The sequence below is a fragment of the Corythoichthys intestinalis genome, unplaced genomic scaffold (assembly GCF_030265065.1).
Source record: "Corythoichthys intestinalis isolate RoL2023-P3 unplaced genomic scaffold, ASM3026506v1 HiC_scaffold_43, whole genome shotgun sequence".
Classification (NCBI taxonomy): Eukaryota; Metazoa; Chordata; class Actinopteri; order Syngnathiformes; family Syngnathidae; genus Corythoichthys; species Corythoichthys intestinalis.
In genome coordinates this window covers 184,147-190,000 of record NW_026651612.1, presented here as the reverse complement: position 1 = coordinate 190,000, position 5,854 = coordinate 184,147, and positions in this window count along the sequence as shown.

Sequence of the window (5,854 nt, the reverse complement as noted above, 5' to 3'; positions counted from 1 at the left end):
ATCGCCCAAGCTGCTCTCACGCCCCTGGTAGGCTGACCGGCCACAGCCCAAAGTGGCTTCCACCTCGGCCTTCTGCTAGAGCCCAAGCGGCTTCCACGCCGGCCTTCTGCCATCGCCCAAGCTGCTCTCACGCCCCTGGTAGGCTGACCGGCCTTCCGCCATCGCCCAAGCTGCTCTCACGCCCCTGGTAGGCCGACCGGCCACACAGCCCAAAGTGGCTTCCACCTCGGCCTTCTGCTAGAGCCCAAGCGGCTTCCACGCCGGCCTTCTGCCATCGCCCAAGCTGCTCTCACGCCCCTGGTAGGCTGACCGGCCACAGCCCAAAGCGGCTTCCACGCCGGCCTTCCGCCATCGCCCAAGCTGCTCTCACGCCCCTGGTAGGCCGACCGGCCACACAGCCCAAAGTGGCTTCCACCTCGGCCTTCTGCTAGAGCCCAAGCGGCTTCCACGCCGGCCTTCTGCCATCGCCCAAGCTGCTCTCACGCCCCTGGTAGGCTGACCGGCCTTCCGCCATCGCCCAAGCTGCTCTCACGCCCCTGGTAGGCCGACCGGCCACACAGCCCAAAGTGGCTTCCACCTCGGCCTTCTGCTAGAGCCCAAGCGGCTTCCACGCCGGCCTTCTGCCATCGCCCAAGCTGCTCTCACGCCCCTGGTAGGCTGACCGGCCACAGCCCAAAGTGGCTTCCACCTCGGCCTTCTGCTAGAGCCCAAGCGGCTTCCACGCCGGCCTTCTGCCATCGCCCAAGCTGCTCTCACGCCCCTGGTAGGCTGACCGGCCACAGCCCAAAGCGGCTTCCACGCCGGCCTTCCGCCATCGCCCAAGCTGCTCTCACGCCCCTGGTAGGCCGACCGGCCACACAGCCCAAAGTGGCTTCCACCTCGGCCTTCTGCTAGAGCCCAAGCGGCTTCCACGCCGGCCTTCTGCCATCGCCCAAGCTGCTCTCACGCCCCTGGTAGGCTGACCGGCCACAGCCCAAAGTGGCTTCCACCTCGGCCTTCTGCTAGAGCCCAAGCGGCTTCCACGCCGGCCTTCTGCCATCGCCCAAGCTGCTCTCACGCCCCTGGTAGGCTGACCGGCCTTCCGCCATCGCCCAAGCTGCTCTCACGCCCCTGGTAGGCCGACCGGCCACACAGCCCAAAGTGGCTTCCACCTCGGCCTTCTGCTAGAGCCCAAGCGGCTTCCACGCCGGCCTTCTGCCATCGCCCAAGCTGCTCTCACGCCCCTGGTAGGCTGACCGGCCTTCCGCCATCGCCCAAGCTGCTCTCACGCCCCTGGTAGGCCGACCGGCCACACAGCCCAAAGTGGCTTCCACCTCGGCCTTCTGCTAGAGCCCAAGCGGCTTCCACGCCGGCCTTCTGCCATCGCCCAAGCTGCTCTCACGCCCCTGGTAGGCTGACCGGCCACAGCCCAAAGTGGCTTCCACCTCGGCCTTCTGCTAGAGCCCAAGCGGCTTCCACGCCGGCCTTCTGCCATCGCCCAAGCTGCTCTCACGCCCCTGGTAGGCTGACCGGCCACAGCCCAAAGTGGCTTCCACCTCGGCCTTCTGCTAGAGCCCAAGCGGCTTCCACGCCGGCCTTCTGCCATCGCCCAAGCTGCTCTCACGCCCCTGGTAGGCTGACCGGCCACAGCCCAAAGCGGCTTCCACGCCGGCCTTCCGCCATCGCCCAAGCTGCTCTCACGCCCCTGGTAGGCCGACCGGCCACACAGCCCAAAGTGGCTTCCACCTCGGCCTTCTGCTAGAGCCCAAGCGGCTTCCACGCCGGCCTTCTGCCATCGCCCAAGCTGCTCTCACGCCCCTGGTAGGCTGACCGGCCTTCCGCCATCGCCCAAGCTGCTCTCACGCCCCTGGTAGGCCGACCGGCCACACAGCCCAAAGTGGCTTCCACCTCGGCCTTCTGCTAGAGCCCAAGCGGCTTCCACGCCGGCCTTCTGCCATCGCCCAAGCTGCTCTCACGCCCCTGGTAGGCTGACCGGCCTTCCGCCATCGCCCAAGCTGCTCTCACGCCCCTGGTAGGCCGACCGGCCACACAGCCCAAAGTGGCTTCCACCTCGGCCTTCTGCTAGAGCCCAAGCGGCTTCCACGCCGGCCTTCTGCCATCGCCCAAGCTGCTCTCACGCCCCTGGTAGGCTGACCGGCCTTCCGCCATCGCCCAAGCTGCTCTCACGCCCCTGGTAGGCCGACCGGCCACACAGCCCAAAGTGGCTTCCACCTCGGCCTTCTGCTAGAGCCCAAGCGGCTTCCACGCCGGCCTTCTGCCATCGCCCAAGCTGCTCTCACGCCCCTGGTAGGCTGACCGGCCACAGCCCAAAGTGGCTTCCACCTCGGCCTTCTGCTAGAGCCCAAGCGGCTTCCACGCCGGCCTTCTGCCATCGCCCAAGCTGCTCTCACGCCCCTGGTAGGCTGACCGGCCTTCCGCCATCGCCCAAGCTGCTCTCACGCCCCTGGTAGGCCGACCGGCCACACAGCCCAAAGTGGCTTCCACCTCGGCCTTCTGCTAGAGCCCAAGCGGCTTCCACGCCGGCCTTCTGCCATCGCCCAAGCTGCTCTCACGCCCCTGGTAGGCTGACCGGCCACAGCCCAAAGTGGCTTCCACCTCGGCCTTCTGCTAGAGCCCAAGCGGCTTCCACGCCGGCCTTCTGCCATCGCCCAAGCTGCTCTCACGCCCCTGGTAGGCTGACCGGCCACAGCCCAAAGCGGCTTCCACGCCGGCCTTCCGCCATCGCCCAAGCTGCTCTCACGCCCCTGGTAGGCCGACCGGCCACACAGCCCAAAGTGGCTTCCACCTCGGCCTTCTGCTAGAGCCCAAGCGGCTTCCACGCCGGCCTTCTGCCATCGCCCAAGCTGCTCTCACGCCCCTGGTAGGCTGACCGGCCTTCCGCCATCGCCCAAGCTGCTCTCACGCCCCTGGTAGGCCGACCGGCCACACAGCCCAAAGTGGCTTCCACCTCGGCCTTCTGCTAGAGCCCAAGCGGCTTCCACGCCGGCCTTCCGCCATCGCCCAAGCTGCTCTCACGCCCCTGGTAGGCTGACCGGCCACAGCCCAAAGTGGCTTCCACCTCGGCCTTCTGCTAGAGCCCAAGCGGCTTCCACGCCGGCCTTCTGCCATCGCCCAAGCTGCTCTCACGCCCCTGGTAGGCTGACCGGCCACAGCCCAAAGTGGCTTCCACCTCGGCCTTCTGCCATCGCCCAAGCTGCTCTCACGCCCCTGGTAGGCTGACCGGCCACAGCCCAAAGCGGCTTCCACGCCGGCCTTCCGCCATCGCCCAAGCTGCTCTCACGCCCCTGGTAGGCCGACCGGCCACACAGCCCAAAGTGGCTTCCACCTCGGCCTTCTGCTAGAGCCCAAGCGGCTTCCACGCCGGCCTTCTGCCATCGCCCAAGCTGCTCTCACGCCCCTGGTAGGCTGACCGGCCTTCCGCCATCGCCCAAGCTGCTCTCACGCCCCTGGTAGGCCGACCGGCCACACAGCCCAAAGTGGCTTCCACCTCGGCCTTCTGCTAGAGCCCAAGCGGCTTCCACGCCGGCCTTCTGCCATCGCCCAAGCTGCTCTCACGCCCCTGGTAGGCTGACCGGCCACAGCCCAAAGTGGCTTCCACCTCGGCCTTCTGCTAGAGCCCAAGCGGCTTCCACGCCGGCCTTCTGCCATCGCCCAAGCTGCTCTCACGCCCCTGGTAGGCTGACCGGCCACAGCCCAAAGTGGCTTCCACCTCGGCCTTCTGCTAGAGCCCAAGCGGCTTCCACGCCGGCCTTCTGCCATCGCCCAAGCTGCTCTCACGCCCCTGGTAGGCTGACCGGCCTTCCGCCATCGCCCAAGCTGCTCTCACGCCCCTGGTAGGCCGACCGGCCACACAGCCCAAAGTGGCTTCCACCTCGGCCTTCTGCTAGAGCCCAAGCGGCTTCCACGCCGGCCTTCTGCCATCGCCCAAGCTGCTCTCACGCCCCTGGTAGGCTGACCGGCCACAGCCCAAAGTGGCTTCCACCTCGGCCTTCTGCTAGAGCCCAAGCGGCTTCCACGCCGGCCTTCTGCCATCGCCCAAGCTGCTCTCACGCCCCTGGTAGGCTGACCGGCCTTCCGCCATCGCCCAAGCTGCTCTCACGCCCCTGGTAGGCCGACCGGCCACACAGCCCAAAGTGGCTTCCACCTCGGCCTTCTGCTAGAGCCCAAGCGGCTTCCACGCCGGCCTTCTGCCATCGCCCAAGCTGCTCTCACGCCCCTGGTAGGCTGACCGGCCACAGCCCAAAGTGGCTTCCACCTCGGCCTTCTGCTAGAGCCCAAGCGGCTTCCACGCCGGCCTTCTGCCATCGCCCAAGCTGCTCTCACGCCCCTGGTAGGCTGACCGGCCTTCCGCCATCGCCCAAGCTGCTCTCACGCCCCTGGTAGGCCGACCGGCCACACAGCCCAAAGTGGCTTCCACCTCGGCCTTCTGCTAGAGCCCAAGCGGCTTCCACGCCGGCCTTCTGCCATCGCCCAAGCTGCTCTCACGCCCCTGGTAGGCTGACCGGCCACAGCCCAAAGTGGCTTCCACCTCGGCCTTCTGCTAGAGCCCAAGCGGCTTCCACGCCGGCCTTCTGCCATCGCCCAAGCTGCTCTCACGCCCCTGGTAGGCTGACCGGCCACAGCCCAAAGTGGCTTCCACCTCGGCCTTCTGCTAGAGCCCAAGCGGCTTCCACGCCGGCCTTCTGCCATCGCCCAAGCTGCTCTCACGCCCCTGGTAGGCTGACCGGCCTTCCGCCATCGCCCAAGCTGCTCTCACGCCCCTGGTAGGCCGACCGGCCACACAGCCCAAAGTGGCTTCCACCTCGGCCTTCTGCTAGAGCCCAAGCGGCTTCCACGCCGGCCTTCTGCCATCGCCCAAGCTGCTCTCACGCCCCTGGTAGGCTGACCGGCCACAGCCCAAAGTGGCTTCCACCTCGGCCTTCTGCTAGAGCCCAAGCGGCTTCCACGCCGGCCTTCTGCCATCGCCCAAGCTGCTCTCACGCCCCTGGTAGGCTGACCGGCCACAGCCCAAAGCGGCTTCCACGCCGGCCTTCCGCCATCGCCCAAGCTGCTCTCACGCCCCTGGTAGGCCGACCGGCCACACAGCCCAAAGTGGCTTCCACCTCGGCCTTCTGCTAGAGCCCAAGCGGCTTCCACGCCGGCCTTCTGCCATCGCCCAAGCTGCTCTCACGCCCCTGGTAGGCTGACCGGCCTTCCGCCATCGCCCAAGCTGCTCTCACGCCCCTGGTAGGCCGACCGGCCACACAGCCCAAAGTGGCTTCCACCTCGGCCTTCTGCTAGAGCCCAAGCGGCTTCCACGCCGGCCTTCCGCCATCGCCCAAGCTGCTCTCACGCCCCTGGTAGGCTGACCGGCCACAGCCCAAAGTGGCTTCCACCTCGGCCTTCTGCTAGAGCCCAAGCGGCTTCCACGCCGGCCTTCTGCCATCGCCCAAGCTGCTCTCACGCCCCTGGTAGGCTGACCGGCCACAGCCCAAAGTGGCTTCCACCTCGGCCTTCTGCCATCGCCCAAGCTGCTCTCACGCCCCTGGTAGGCTGACCGGCCACAGCCCAAAGCGGCTTCCACGCCGGCCTTCCGCCATCGCCCAAGCTGCTCTCACGCCCCTGGTAGGCCGACCGGCCACACAGCCCAAAGTGGCTTCCACCTCGGCCTTCTGCTAGAGCCCAAGCGGCTTCCACGCCGGCCTTCTGCCATCGCCCAAGCTGCTCTCACGCCCCTGGTAGGCTGACCGGCCTTCCGCCATCGCCCAAGCTGCTCTCACGCCCCTGGTAGGCCGACCGGCCACACAGCCCAAAGTGGCTTCCACCTCGGCCTTCTGCTAGAGCCCAAGCGGCTTCCACGCCGGCCTTCTGCCAT